The following is a 17,275-nucleotide window of genomic DNA, read 5'->3' as shown; positions in this document are numbered from 1 at the left end:
GTTGATTCGCTAACGACTCGGTCTTTATTCTTTTTACACTCTCTTTGCGAGGAGGATAGTGTTAAGTGATTTGTAAGGTTGTCTCGGAAGATATGACATGGAATTTAAAAATATGTTTATAAGGCTCAGCTATTCAACTATTTTAAACATTTCACATTCAAATATTTTGCAGAAGAAATGCACTGTTATCCAAATTGGTCCGACATACGTCGTTCGGTCCTAATGAGATTTTATGTCAAATTCTCGTTCATTCTTCAGATTAGCTCATTCACATCGTTCAATCACGTCCTGGATGAAGTTCGTTCGCTACGCTCACTCACCTTTTTGTTGAAAATTACCACTTCTTATTGTATCCCACAGTTCAACGAAAACAGTTTCCTCCAATGCTAATGTAAAGGCAATAAAAAAAAATCAAATTACTAAGTAACGGTTGGATGGACTATACATTTATTAAACACTTTCCCCTGTCACTAAGGATCACAACAAAAAAGTCATCCCATTCGGTCCACTCATTCTCGAGTTATCGAATACCACCAAAAAGGGATAAATTTTTATTTATATAGATGTGCTAATGCGAACTACTATGGTGTAACTTTGCAAGTCAGAACTCCTCTTTTAAATGAGTTTTTTATACTAACATGAACATAATGAAAGTCTGTCACTTCCAATCAAAAAAACTGAAAGAAGTTTGTGTCATGACAAATTGAACTATTGTCCTAAATATTGTGTTTATACATTGAGGACTTCCTTAAGAGGTTTTGTTAATGAAAATTCGAACAGTCATTGCAAAAATACGTTTCTGCCAATCTGAAAATTAACGAAACAAGTTTGCTTGAGCAAGTTTGAAAATTCGCCCCTAAGAATTATACTGTACAAACAAAAACGTTCTCGATGTCCTTGGTCTTCCCCAATTTTTTTGAAGGGGCGAGTATCTCCTCTTAAAATATGTTGTGTGACACCTGTTACTTCTTAAAAAAATTTATTTCTCCCAACTTTACATCTACCCGAAAAAGGTATAATAAAATAGTTTCACTGCACAACAACGCTCAATACCTGTGATGTTACAGCCGAAGCCTCTCAAGATATTTGTTTACCCAAGGCGGAGGTGCTTGTACAGATAATCTCCTTATCAAGACAACAGGTCCTAAGGAAACAAGTGGCTCCTTATCACCGAGATTACCTGATCGCCCGCAGGATCGCAGGATTCGCCCCCTTTAATTAGACCTCGTCTTATACCTGGACGTGACGCGCGTCCCAACGCAGGATTATCTCTAGGCGTGACGATTAAACTGTTCAAAGGAGTTTGTGAACGTCATCCGAGGTTGACAACAGTTTTATTAGTCTCTTGACACCGTTGGGAGGACATTACTGTATAAATATCTATGGTTTGAAGTATATTCTACAATTATGTTGGACGATGATTGTTTTTTTTTTTTATAATGTTAGTAGGAGAATACACACATTACACAGGAGGAAAATAGTTCTCCTCTCCTTACATCGAAATGTGTTATTTATTGGTTTTCTGGTCAGGTGTACTTGTCCCGCAGGTAAAAGTTAACAACGATTCTCTTTAGGATAAAAAGTCCCGTTTAATCACTACACACTTTCATATTTTACACTTGATAACATTTTATTAGGTACTTTTTAGTTTTTCAACTTCTCAACCTCATCGTTTCAAACTATGATTGGCCTCAAATAAAGTTTTTATGATTTACATCAATAATTGACAATTTAATTTTCTGAATGTACAATTGTGTAGCTAACGTTTGTAACTGAAAATAGAATACAATATTTTGTACACTTTTTATAATTTGAAAGACTAAAACAAAAGATACACCATACTCTGAATATGACTTTAACTGTAATTGAAATAGATGTATTTTCATATTTAGTGGCTCTGTTAATTTTTTTTATAAACAAAATCTACTAAATGTTATCTTTATTGATATAATAGAATTGTAGAACACTTCATAAATATTAGTTCACCGATGAGTTAGTTATGCTAATAGACGTCTCATGCATTTTACTGTAATGAAAATAAATAATATCAAAGATCTATGCAATAACGTGCATTCTACTTGTAAAATGTTTTTGGATAAAAACCCGAAACCATGCTTGTGACCAAAAGGCTAATAGCTAAACCATTTGGCGATTTTTACTACATCATTTGGAATGCTGAGAATTTGTAATTGCTTTAATTTTGCATAAATTTAAATATTATATAAAAGGTGTCAAGACATCGTGTTATAAAAATTTATGAATACTTTTGACAAAGAAAATATCTTACAAATAACGTTTGGAAAATTTCAACTGAAAACTTTTCCAAATATTAAGTTTAATGATGCTTGACTTAAGCAATAATTTATATAATTTTGTTAACATGTTAGATTGAATTAATTCAAGTTCAAGTTAAGGTGTGTATAGGGCCCTACAGCTTGAGAGCTGATTTCAAATTTTACTAATGAAGTATCAAGTAATTTCAGATTGAAAATGCAAGCCAAACAATCAAGTTGCGAAGCAGATTTGATTCGAAAAGTAACAAGTACTTACGGAAGTACTCTCGGGAGAGAAGATTCTCGCAAGGTCCGACTTTAAACCTGTAAGACCAACAATGGCCTTAGTAAAGTCATTTTCAAAATTACTTCGAAAATGTTGGATTAAGTTATTCCAATTTTTAATTTCTTTTAAACTAACCTGTTTTTAAATAACTCCTTATAGACTTGCTCATTCGTTGCGTTCCAATTTATTTTTCGGTTGTAGAGGTAAAAGCAGATGGCACAAAAACAGTTAAAATATATTTCCGTTTAAATATATATGTAGAGGTATTTTAGCTAACCAAAAGTGAATACAATTTAATTACCATAAAAATACATTGAATTAAAAATATTTTTCATCTACGTTATTCTCAATCAACACAACAATTTAAAAATGTAAGTGTTTTTTTTTAATTTCCCTTACTTCTATTTTGACAAATAATATCTGAGAACATGTTTTAATTGTTTTAAAATGCACAGAATTATTTTACAATTTTAATGGATAACAATTATTGGGTTTTTATTTTCAATAATTGTCTCAATACAATACAGGGTAGCATACGTTTCTTTTCCGTGCGAAACGCACTCAATTCCGTTTCAATATCGATTGTAATTGCATGATGTTGTATCTAATGTTATACCTACTATGCATGTTGTTGAATTTATCTAAATTTAGGGATTATTACCACCTCATACCCGTAAAATATTTATTTTTAAGAATAAATAATTCAGTATCTCTTCCGAATACACTTATAATCATTTTACTCTGTGGTCTTGCGGTTTCCCGCGTTCTGTGGGGTGTTTCTTCTTCTTCACCCTTTTCCCGCCATAAATATGCCACATTTCCCACCAGTCTGTTTGCTCGTTAGCCAAGCCACCTGATCGTCGCCTAAGTGCAATGGATGGCGTAAAGACCTTCTCTACACTCCTTACCTTGATTTACCACCAGGAGATAAAACACCCGAGATTTCAACTCTCACTCCTACTTTCATTTGTTAAGTGGCAAGGAAATTTATTCCAGAAAGGGACTTTAGCCAAGCGTTTTGTTTGATTACTATACTGTAAGATGAGTCACAAAAGTAATTAACATTTTCATCGTGATGACAAATCATTAGCACGGTTTGTGTGTTTATCCGGTAACGCTTGGAAGGTTTGATGTCAACTAGGCATTTCTTTGTGGTTAACCCTAGAAGGAAAATCAGTAATTTACTTATACATTGTTATATGTGATAATAATACTCATAGCATTAATTTTTTTGATGTAACTAAAAGGAAATAGAAGGCAACCCCTCATCCAAACGCCAACAGAAAAAATCATAGAGCCAACCTGTTTCATAAGGATAGTTAGTTCACCACTACTACTACATCATTATAAACGTATAGTTAACTAGTGTTGGTAAGTTCCCGCAGGACAGGAGGAATTAAAAAGAAAAACTGTTTGTAAGTCCCAGTTGCAGTTTAACCTGTAAGAAATCCATACTAATAATCCTGTTTATTTTAACTCTCCTTAACGCAAGACAAGAGTACATTGCAGGAACCAACTCAGATTTTTCTAGACTGTCGTCAAAGAATAGTTTGAGTACGCTTTAAATTGAACGTTGCCCTGTTTTTGGTTCGTCATGGAGTCGAAAACTTTGTAAACGTTTTACGTGCATCACTATTAAATCGAATAATCTCCCATTGTCCACCACAAGTCGCATGACAAATGAGTGGCCAACCTCATTGACGATACAGCAACTATTGAACTCAACCCTCCTCGGAGACCGAACTACCATACGAAATACAGCTGTTGTGCGAGCGTACGTTCAACGTGTCAATTTTCGCGGGAAAGCGTCAATCTCCGATAAAAGGTTTAATTGAAAGCAAAGAGAGATTTGGCGGGACAATAGCTGCTGAGACCGCGATCACCGATCAGCATTGTACAGGTGATTGATGCCGACGTCTTCTGTCCAACATCATTAATTATCCTTTGTGCGATACACCGCCACTGTGGAGGATCACTTTTGTATCCTTTTCCCGCGGGAGGGTTTTGTGGCCGGTTAGATTGAATGTGATTTTTTCCGTCGTATTAAACAAATTTAGTCTTTTTCAAATAGAGAATTTGATAGATTGTAATTGTGATTACTGAAACGGCGATATGATTTAAAAATACAATAATGCTATGGGTTATATAGTTCAAGACTTAAAAATTATTAGTGTAGGTTGATAAAAACACCATGGCTTACAAGTATCACTTAATCAGTAACAAGTTAGGGAATGAAGGGTACGTGGATATAATGTAGTGTGTTTGATGTTGTGACATAAAAGTGTACACAGGTAAATAATACAGTGTGTTTGTAGTATCAATGAACGTATGAAGGATACAATGGTACATGAATTAACATATGAATGATACAAGGAAGATGGCTTACCGGTAGATGACTGGTGTGTCGCTTCAGCGCCGCAATGCTGGGAGGGTTGTAAGCCATGTTGGCGAACACTAGCCGCTCCTCGTAGTCGTACTCGCACAGAATCTTGTTCTCACACAAGTAGAACCTGTCGCCGACGCAGAACCTGAAATAGACACAAGTGTTTAGACAACGCCACTATGTGTAGGGTTGTAAGCCATGTTGGCGAACACTAGCCGCTCCTCGTAGTCGTACTCGCACAGAATCTTGTTCTCACACAAGTAGAACCTGTCGCCGACGCAGAACCTGAAATAGACACATCTGTTTAGACAACGCCAATATGTGTAGGGTTGTAAGCCATGTTGGCGAACACTAGCCGCTCCTCGTAGTCATACTCGCACAGAATCTTGTTCTCACACAAGTAGAACCTGTCGCCGACGCAGAACCTGAAATAGACACAAGTGTTAGACAACGCCACTATGTGTAGGGTTGTAAGCCATGTTGGCGAACACTAGCCGCTCCTCGTAGTCGTACTCGCACAGAATCTTGTTCTCACACAAGTAGAACCTGTCGCCGACGCAGAACCTGAAATAGACACATCTGTTTAGACAACGCCACTATGTGTAGGGTTGTAAGCCATGTTGGCGAACACTAGACGCTCCTCGTAGTCATACTCGCACAGAATCTTGTTCTCACACAAGTAGAACCTGTCACCGACGCAGAACCTGAAATAGACACAAGTGTTAGACAACGCCACTATGTGTAGGGTTGTAAGCCATGTTGGCGAACACTAGCCGCTCCTCGTAGTCGTACTCGCACAGAATCTTGTTCTCACACAAGTAGAACCTGTCACCGACGCAGAACCTGAAATAGACACATCTGTTTAGACAACGCCACTATGTGTAGGGTTGTAAGCCATGTTGGCGAACACTAGACGCTCCTCGTAGTCGTACTCGCACAGAATCTTGTTCTCACACAAGTAGAACCTGTCACCGACGCAGAACCTGAAATAGACACAAGTGTTAGACAACGCCACTATGTGTAGGGTTGTAAGCCATGTTGGCGAACACTAGACGCTCCTCGTAGTCATACTCGCACAGAATCTTGTTCTCACACAAGTAGAACCTGTCACCGACGCAGAACCTGAAATAGACACATCTGTTTAGACAACGCCACTATGTGTAGGGTTGTAAGCCATGTTGGCGAACACTAGACGCTCCTCGTAGTCGTACTCGCACAGAATCTTGTTCTCACACAAGTAGAATCTGTCACCGACGCAGAACCTGAAATAGACACAAGTGTTAGACAACGCCACTATGTGTAGGGTTGTAAGCCATGTTGGCGAACACTAGCCGCTCCTCGTAGTCGTACTCGCACAGAATCTTGTTCTCACACAAGTAGAACCTGTCACCGACGCAGAACCTGAAATAGACACATCTGTTTAGACAACGCCACTATGTTAATAATTGAGAAATGTCCAAGCTGTAAAATGAAATGTGTTGGACTATCGTCTGAATCATAATTTATATTACTATAGTCAGAGAACTCTTAGAAGAGGGAGTTTTCCAGAATAAACCTCTTTGCCCAGGCCTCTTTGCGCGAGAGAGCAGTTCCTTGTATCATTTAGACTAGAGTGTAGCGTATGGATACAGAATAGAGACAGTGTATATGTATTTAATCCGCGTTATGACATGTAACGATTAACGTTTAGGCTATGATGTATGGCGTATAACGTATAGCATGTGGTGGGTAGCGTATCGGCGTATGACGTATAGCATGTATGTTGTGGTATTTCACGTGTAGCGTGTGGTGCGTAGCGTATTGGCAAATGCTGTATAGTATGCAACAGATGATTAACCACGATGACATATGATCTGGGCCGGATCGCATTGATACAATATGTCTAATCATGTCACATTGTGTTGCTGGCCAATTTGAGGCATTTCCTCGTATTGGACAACAGAGTTTTGACGGGGCTTCACTTGCTTCTGCTTAACTATGGGAGTGATCAATATAACGCCAATGTGAAGAGTAAAAAATATATATAATATGATTTGCTGATGATGGATTTATCTAGGGAAATACACCCTTTGAAGATTTAAAGACAGTTGACATCGAAGGATTAATTGTTCATAAAATGAGTAATACCATTGCAGAATTTTTAGCTCAATACTTATTATTACATTTTTTTTTAATAGGAAGCTTCCCCGGTTGCCTATGTCACTAATTAAAAAGATTATTCTAACAACCTAAACTTATAAGTAAAGGAAACTAGATACCAAAGGGAATACATTGCTTCGGTTTTGATTTATTCCACCATTTTACAATAAAAAAGTTAATAAACAAGATAGCAAGAGTTTTAAATCAATAACTGACAATATAATGTATATAATAATGTAAGCAAAAAGTTAAATAACATTCATAACTAATAATTACTTGCGGTTTTTACTGACGGAACAGTTTAATATCTTTTAGTCAAAATGGGTGCATCAGAATACTCCTCTTAGTTACATCTTATAATCGTTGGTATTTTAAGAAGTGATCCTGTGGAGGCTGCACAGAGCACAGATAATTTATCTTCATCCTACACTTAGTTTTCTATAGATTCATAATGTAAGTTTCTGTCTTAATAACACTATAAGTTGGTGATATAAAAGAGAAAATATTTTAATACACATTCTGGGATGATCATTCCATCATGTTTCAATTTAATGAAAAACTGTTCCTTATCACTTAAAGATGCAATGTTTCACTTCAGTATCCAAAGTCCAGCGCTAGAGTTAATATTCGAGCCAAGACCGTGCTATAGAGTGTAGACCACTGCCGCACATTCGTCTCGGTGACTTATGTAAGAGGCTCCTGTGGTGGCCAAGGGTCTGTTATCACATCTTACACAGAATGCTGAATAATGACCGAGGTGTAATTTATACGATGTAATCAACGCCTGGTTGCTTGGTCAGCCGTGCGAGCGCTATGTAAACTTAATCTTCGGTCATTCATGCCACTTTTTACACTACTTTGTACACTGCTAGTATATTTACTCTATTGTAAAATCTAAAGTTTGTCTTTATTTGTGTTTCATCACTGGTTACGTTTGAGCAAGTGTTTTTATCGTTTTGGATTAAATTAATCAGTTTGCTCCTTGGCTGCAAGTTCAATCAATGTGAATGTTTTTGCGTCTGAAATAACTTGAAAGTCTGGAACATTTTAAAGCCCTAATGTTAAATCCCTAGTCTGCAATGAAACAGTGTGGACTCACCGGCGAAATATTTAAAGAAGTATCAGAAATCAGAATTTCTTTTCAGAAATCAGAAAATCTTTGTTTTATCTTTAGTATAAGCGGATCTATAACAGCTTATTGTATGCTATTTTAGTTAAATTCTGGAAGATTCACGATGGTTGAAAATTGAACTCAGTTGTGTTTTTAATCCAGGAAGGGTATCCAAGCATTGATTAAATATGTGACATGTAAGTAAATACTTACTTTTTGTCCGTTACAATGTTTTTGAAAAGCCACTTAAATTGCATAGGACATTGATATTTCGCATATTGACACTGTAGTGGAAAATCAGTTAAATTTTTGTTTACAACTCATATACTTTTTTAACCATTTTTTGGGAATCAGGTACAATTATTATTGCAAACCGGTTTCACACGTAACTAACTACAGCTCATCAAGTACGAAGCTGTAAAAAAGATGTGTATTTTAAAAATACCAATGAAATTTATGGGATCCAAAACCTAATCAAACTATTGGTTCCCACCCCTCCACTCCATTGGCTTGAGTACAAACCCAAGCCACATTTCGCAATAAAATATCAATTTACGGAAGGAAATAATCGAATAACGTCTGAATGGCAAGAAAGCGGGAGTGATATTGCATTAGACGCGCATGTGGCGCAGAATGACATGTGTAATATCATATAAGGAGATTAGGCGCAGATAAACAACCAATATCAATATTCCATTGTGGCTTCGGGCCTTACATAGCGTCGAGATAGAGGCCTGTGGTAAGGAATGGTCCTATAGTTCATTTTAAGGCTGGATCTTTAAGCCAGTTCTTTTTCAGCATTTTATGAATTCAAATAAATTATAGCAATCTAACTGGATCGGGAATTTTGGTAGGGGATGCTAGGGTTAATTATTCGAGTGTTACTTGTTTCCTAATTAATTACTAGTTCCTAAATTAAATAAAATGTTACGTCATTTCAATCATTGCACCTACATTTTCCCTCTCTCAATACTTGATTTATAATTTGTACCACTCGTATTTTTCAATATTAAATCCCATATTCTTAATCTCCATAAAAAAGGCAACACACTATGGATAATTAATTGTCATACCGTACTACCTACAGACAATGGCAAAAGTGGCTAGCACAAATCAATGTTTGTCACAGATGAAGCAATCCCAACATTATAATGACAAATAAGAAGATAAGAGTCAAATAGACTGCATGGTGTAGAAGGTGTAGAATACGTCTGCCAAAAGGCCTTTAAGGGGGAAAAACTTATATACATCCGAAACTCATCTCAACGCTGGCCCAGATGAGATGGCTACTTCAGTATACGATTATGTGTGAAAAGTTGTTTTACAGTTGCAAATTCAAATACGATCAACAATAACCAAAACACGTGTCAATCTCTACAACATTCCAAACACTTTACCAGTAATTGATGGAAATTGAAAGCCCTTTTGAAATCACCACGTACAAGATTCAACTTGTACACGAGTTGACTCAGTTCTAATTAGCTGAAGACTTGCCAGTAACCTTTGCTGAGTGCTTGAGTGACATTTGTGACAGCGACAGCGGCGCTCTTCTTGCGACACTCAAATTAGCTGAAATTAATGACTCTAAATATCAACTTGTCCGTTGAAACTTGGAAACATCTGTAATATACATAGAATGTGACTATGGACTCATATCTCGCTATATTTTAAAATCATAAGGTACACAATGTAGGCTTGAATTTACAATTTAGTGTTGTTCTCAAATAATCTCATTTTTGAAAAACGTACGAAGTTGTTTAGGCTATATTCAAAATTGTTATTTTTATTACATATAGGCCTAAAGGTATGCTAAGTTCATTTGCTTGGATATTGTACGTTCATGATGTATAAAGGAATCCATATACTTGCTTTTAACCTGCTTAAATATTGAAAACAAACAATCTGACAGTTTTATGAAATAACTATGTTTTTCAAATTTATGTCTCCAATTGTATTATCAGCAATATAAACTACTGCAGTAGTCATCTTCCACGACTTTTATCTAATGACTTTGATCAAATTTATCTTGAAAACTATTTTCAAACTTGTTTTCAGCAATGAAATATATTATCATAAAACTTTAAAATTACTACTACAGTAGTAATTTTGAAATTAAATATGTGCAAGAATATGTTTTAAGCTTTTAATGTTTTCTAAAAGAAGTCGTCAATTTCCTCTAGAACATAAAACATTTTGGTACTCAAAATACAAATAAAAAAAAAAATAAATAAATAGCATGAGTAGACTTGTTTATCAACAATTTCCAAGTATTTAAAACATCAGTCCGTTGCAAAACTTCTCAAAGATGATTCCTTCAACTCTATTGGACAATACACTATCGTTTGCCCAAATTATATTCCACCTATTACGCTATAAAATATCCCGTTCTATACGACTGCCAGGAAGCCAGGATTGAACCCGCGGTCCGCCAGTTTTGGCGGGAGAGAGCGTCGTTATCTCGGTCGTTACAACTCCCGCCCGCCGCATTTACAGACTTACATTTGTTACTGCACACAATGACCGGATAATGGCCGCCATTCAGCCTATCACGCTGTTTTCTTTAAGGGGAATCGAGGGGTTTAACCGTAACGAGATACTTAAACTTTCGCGGTAACATTAACGTGTTTAGGTGCGAATTACAACGGTCCAGGTTTACTTTAGGTTTTGTCAATTAGTATTAAATGGATGATCATAACAATTTATTTTGGACACACTTCTTGTCGTATTGGAAAAATATGATTTCCTGTGTGTTTTATTTCCGATTACGTTGGATTAGATTTCTACGACGTTAGTTACGTTGGTATGAAGTCAACCCATGGTAACGTATTGGTGAAATGAGTGAAGGGATGTTAATTGTATGAGATGACAGCTACGTTACTAATAATAATATCAGCTACATTTTTATCCAAGACCATTCATTCATTCAAACGTATCAGGAAAATTGTTTATGGTTGATTAAGCAGACCTACTCCGTTGTGTTTTTCATCGTCTTGAATCGGTTGACGAAAATATTAAAGCATGCTTCTGTCCGGAATATTAATGTATATTTAACGTTAAGTGTTAAATTATCGGGTACTAAATCGACTTAAAAAGTGGTTTAACCTAATCTGCCCACCTAACTATTGCTAGTCCTCTCTTATGATAACCATAGAGCAAAGCAGTTTCGTAGAAATAAAAGAATTTCATTGTTGCCCAAATTGTACCAGCCAAGAAAGCACACCAAAAATGATTTCATATTTTATGATGGGACTACATATAGAGTCTACTGGAAGTCTGGTGCAACGTCTCTGTTATTTGAGCTGTGAAGAGCGTAAAATGTCAGGTGTGTAATCAAGGAAAGGTTACTCGTAGTCTTTAGCTGATTAGCAAGCTCGCAGTCGGGGACTCGACTAAAGGTTACGTAGGGAGTAACAAATGAATACCGCTCACCACTCACGTTTTACAAATCAAAACTAACTTGAAATTTCACAAGTGCCTTGCCGTTTTACTATCCATGTAATTTGGGTATTGTTTGCGTTTAAAAATGTTAGTCTAAACGTAAGAATTGCATTAAAGGTTTTATTTTTTGTTTTATTACTAATAAGTAAATTTAGTAAAAAACTCTCCTCACAAGATCTTATTTTACTTCATTTTGTTGTGGAAAATGGTCTCGAAAACTCATCCATAAATTACTTTTCCTTTGTAAGTTTTAAGTTTTACTATTCCATAACGTTTTGAGAACTTAAACAATTTCATACGAATGGGATTTTTTTTAACCCGCTATTTTTAATAATTTTAAGGGAAAACTTGAGCAACGCCATATTTTTGACCACTAAGTAGATGGTAAAACAAACACTCAGATAATGTAACAAACTGAAATGCCTTTCTGTCCAGAACGATAAAAGAACTATGCTCTCTTACCCATATTTTTATATCGTGTTTTTGCGTCTGGAACTTTGTTATAACCAAACAGTCGACTAACACAAGTACAGCTGTTTTACAAGCCCCACATCAGAGCCCTAGGAACACACCAGTCCGCGAGGGTGGTGACGTCACAGGAGGCCGTCACCGTCAATGTAATTGAATCAGCCTCTCCACCTAACTTCCTAATGGTGATAGACCCTTAACAGGTCGTCTTGAGACCATGAATTGTTAATCCTGTCTTAGACACGTCTGTCACACCCTTGCCGTGCAAACTGCATGAGGAGAGAGATCTTTGTCGCTCTGCGTCTTGTCTTGCTGGTTAAATTAGATAAGTTTAGGTTTGGAGATTTTATTGATTTCGATCATATAACGATTTGCTGGTAGTATTGAATATAATTAATCGTGTTTTAGTGAACTTTTGTAAAGTGTGGGATATTTGGGATGTCTTTAATATAATGTTTTTATTGGCTGTTAATATAACATTCGTAAATTTGATTTTTATTGATTTTGGACGAACTTGAACAGTTTTAAATCCATAGAACTACTCCAAATAATCCAGCAAGTATTTTAATATCTTCTAGTTATTAATTCACATGAAGTTTTCATAGGTGGTTTTTAATCTGGGGTTACTGTTGGAAATGTGTTTTAGATCTACACAATCAAATTCCATTTGGCAACTTTCAAGTTCCTCTTCACAGTAGTTTCTTTATATCGGATTTTCGAATCATTTCCTGCTGAATCTGCAGATTTTAATTACTTTGTAAATAAGTGTTAAGTATCTTTACGTATACATCGGAACATACTTGTTGACATAACTGTTCGACGTACACACTGTCTCCTAAACTACACGTAAGAAATAAAAACCTCCCCAAAAAAATCACGTTAACCTTTACCTCGTTAACAGCTAAAAACACACAAGCAGGAAAGCGCGAGTACATAATGGCAATAATTCAAATTATTATCATTTCCCGGAAATTAACGCCCTGGCACAGTCCCGGGCTAGGGGTGGAAGGAAGGGGTAGGGAGGACCGCGGTGAGATAACAGTGTTATCTGACGCCGGTGAAGTTCCGCCCATGCATCACACCATTGTGGCACCAAGTCTGGCTAAATATTCGATGCTTCGGCCACTCGGCCATGCATAGAGGCATCAAATATGCAGCGTAGACATCGGCGCAGATCGACAATCTATCGTCCATCATGGGCGCATCAAATATTCACACTTTTCGGATTACTTACGGAGTAGAGGCAATAGGGCAAAGAGCCATCACTTTAGGCACGTTTTCCCCATAAGAATAACATGGGGATCATTTTTTGGCCACCAAAACCAAAAACTCTGATCTTTGCCTAAATATCCCTATATAATTTTCGAACCTTATTTCTTACTTATTCCCCATAAATATATTTGATATTAAGCTAAAAAAGCTATTTCTTATATTTATTGACCCTTACAAGTGTAAATTTAGAGTAGTGGTGAACCCAGAATATGACCCCACTTTCGGCGTTTTAGAGGCACTTTTAGGGCACTTTTTATAGGGGAAAAATGAGAAAAAAATGGAAGAGCTTTTTTTGGCCACTTTTTTTAAAGACCCAGCTCTCGACCTATACACCCCTATATAAATTGTCTACTTTTTTAATACTGAAAAACATGTCTGGAAATGGTGAGCTTTTTTTAGCCACTAATTCCAAAAATCCTGCTCTCGACCAATACAAGCCTATATTAATGTTCAATACCATTGTACAACTACATTACTATTTCAAACCCACATCCATTCGCATGTATATTCACAAAATCATCAACTTAACAGTGCGAGGTTTGTACGCGAAATCGGCTCATGGCATGCTCCCGGTCATGCTCCCGACCTATGGTCAGGCTTCTCGCTCCCGACTCATGGTCAGTTTTCTCGTCTCTAGTGGTAGCTCTTGATTAAGCCTTGGGTGGGTGACCTCCTGTTGAAGTAATTTCTAGTTAAATTGTTTAAATTTTTTAAATTTCTAGCTAAAAATTTTGAAAATTTCACAATTTCTGGTTAAAATTTTTTTAAATTTTCGAAAAATCTATAAATAGAAGTGACATTCGGGTGATATTTCATTCTGGACCATGAGGCCCACCTGTCAACACTGCTCCGTGTCGCTCTCCACCAAAAGTAACCTCATTCGCCACTACAAGGTAATTCATCAAATGAAGGTGAAACTGTGTAAAGTTTGCAATTTAATCTGTGATAATAACGCGGCTTTAAAATCACATATATTACAAAATCACAAGACTTGTAATTTCTGTAAAACGAATGTTGTTGGACATTTTAAAAGACACGCCAATTCTTGTATCAAATGTCCATATACAATGATTAAATTTGTCGGTGAATCGATTAGAGCTGACCTTAAAAATACTCTTCAGTCTTGTCCTCTGCCGATAAAATGGACTTTAGTAAGGAGAATCAAATTTATAAAATATTCAATGGATCAAAATGGACAATTAGTCAATGAAAAAGAATGTATTGCAGATTTTAGAAGCCTTACTACCTTAACTATTGAGAAGAGAGATTTAAAGCCTCAAATTGAAAATGCACTTTTAAAGATTGACGCTTCCATGCACAAATATCAAGCGGAAGGTAGTGGATGGATATATGACCATACTAAATATTGGCAGTTACATGTTTACAAGTATAAGCCCCTAACTCCAAAGTCATATATACCTACACCAGAGAGTATTAAATCGAAACATGCAGTTTTAAATATAAAAAATGATGATAATAAATGCTTTCTTTGGTCGGTATTAGCAGCTTTATATCCAAGGAACTCTAATGAAAATGCTAATAGAGTCTCCAATTATGTACCACATGAAAGTCAGCTGAATATGTCAAACATAAAGTATCCTGTGAAATTAGCTGATATAGATAAATTTGAAAAACAAAATAATATAAGTGTTAATGTATTTGGGGTTGAAGATGATACATGTATATATCCATTAAAAACAACTAAACTGAATAGTAATACTCATGTAGATTTATTATTATTACAAGAAGGTCGTAAATCACATTATTGTTTAATTCGTGATTTTAATAGGTTAATGCTGCGGTCTACAAAACACGACCATAAGAAGCATTTTTGTAAGCTGTGTTTACAACATTTTTACACTAATGATAAATTGGAGCGTCATATAACATATTGTAAAAACTTTGATGCCCAACGAGTGGAAATGTCTAAACAAGATACATTACAATTTAAAAACTATAAATATCAACTTAAAGCCCCATTTGTAATTTATGCTGATTTTGAGTGCTTTATAAACTCTAACAACCATACTCCATCTGGATTTGCATTTGTCGTAGTAAAAGATTCTAAGATTATTTCTGAAGAGTTATATAGTGGCGAAAATGTTATGGATGTGTTTTTCGAAAGGTTGTTTGAGACTTATGACTTCATTAAAAATCAAATGGCAATATATATCCCCCTTGTAATGACTCCTGAGCAAGAGGCATCTTTCCAAAACTCAACACATTGTCATATTTGTGAAAAGCCTCTATATTTTGATAGGGTACGGGAACATTGTCATTCAAATGGCCAATACCGTGGAGCTGCCCATAATGATTGTAATTTAAACTATAAAATAACAAAGAAAATACCAGTATTCTTCCATAACTTGAAAAATTATGATGGACATTTAATAATGCAACACTTGGGAAAGTTTAATCGTAAATTAAATTGCATAGCCAAGGATATGGAAAAGTACATTTCATTTTCAGTTGATGATTTAGTATTTTTGGATTCCTATAACTTTCTGCCCCTTCCATTATACAAATTAGCTTCAAATTTAAATACATTTAGATTCATAGACAATCCACTACTACAACGTAAAGGCGTATTTCCCTATGAATACATGACGGGACCAGATAAATTTGCAGAGTCTCTACCTCCAATTGAAAAATTTTACAGTACTCTAACTAAAGAACATATCTCTCCCATTGAATATGAACATGCTAAAAATGTCTGGACCCATTTTAATATAAATAATTTACAAGAATATCATGATTTATATCTTAAAACAGATGTATTGCTACTGGCTGATGTCTTTGAGACTTTTAGAGACCTATGCTTAAAAGATTATAAACTGGACCCCGTACATATGTATTCACTTCCAGGACTAACATGGGAAGCCTGTCTTAGAATGACTGGTATAAAATTACAATTATTTCAAGATATTGACATGCATTTGTTCATAGAAAGTGCGATTAGAGGAGGAGTCAGTATGATTTCCACACGTTACGCTAAAGCCAATAATAGATATATGGGTGAACACTATGACCCCAATCAAGAGAGTGTGTATTTAATATATTTAGACTGTAACTCACTATACTCTACAGCAATGTGTGAGACACTGCCTGTGGATGGATTTCGTTGGACGAATGAGATAGACTACAAAAACAATCAAAATGATGAGTTTGGATACATTTTAGAAGTTGATTTAAAATACGATAAAAGCTTACATGATTTACATAATGACTATCCATTAGCACCAGAGAAAATGAATGGCAAATTAATACCTAATTTAAATGACAAAACTAAATATATTTTACATTACAAAGCATTACAAAAATATGAGGAATTAGGTTTGATTGCTACAAAATACCACAGAATTTTAAAATTTAGACAGTCCCAATGGCTTGCACCCTATATTAATTTTAATATTGAAAAACGCAAATGTGCTAAAAATGATTTTGAAAAAGACTTTTACAAATTGTTAAATAATAGTCTCTTTGGTCGAACAATTATGAATCAACGAAAGTTTCGTGACATTTATCTCAAGGATGAGTCACTATTAACAAAATATGTCACTAATCCAAGGTTTGACTGTAGCAAAAAGTTCGATAACAATTTACATGCTATACATTTAAATAAATTAGTTGTAAAGTTTAATAAACCTATATATTTAGGAATGACAATTTTGGATATCAGTAAAGTAATAATGTATGATTTCCACTATAATTATATGTCAAAATTTAAGAACAAAAGATTTCTTATGACAGATACAGATTCTTTAATGTATTCTATAGTTACAGAGGACTTTTACAAGGAAATAGAAAGTGACTTGCACTTTTTTGATACCTCTGGATATAGTAAAGACCATTTCTTATACTCTGATAAAAATAAAAAAGTCACAGGCAAGTTCAAAGACGAATTA

This window comes from Macrosteles quadrilineatus, unplaced genomic scaffold (genome assembly GCF_028750875.1).
Source record: "Macrosteles quadrilineatus isolate MER2022 unplaced genomic scaffold, UCM_ALF_1.0 Scaffold_5__1_contigs__length_97177068, whole genome shotgun sequence".
NCBI lineage: Eukaryota > Metazoa > Arthropoda > Insecta > Hemiptera > Cicadellidae > Macrosteles > Macrosteles quadrilineatus.
This window is presented reverse-complemented; position numbering follows the sequence as displayed.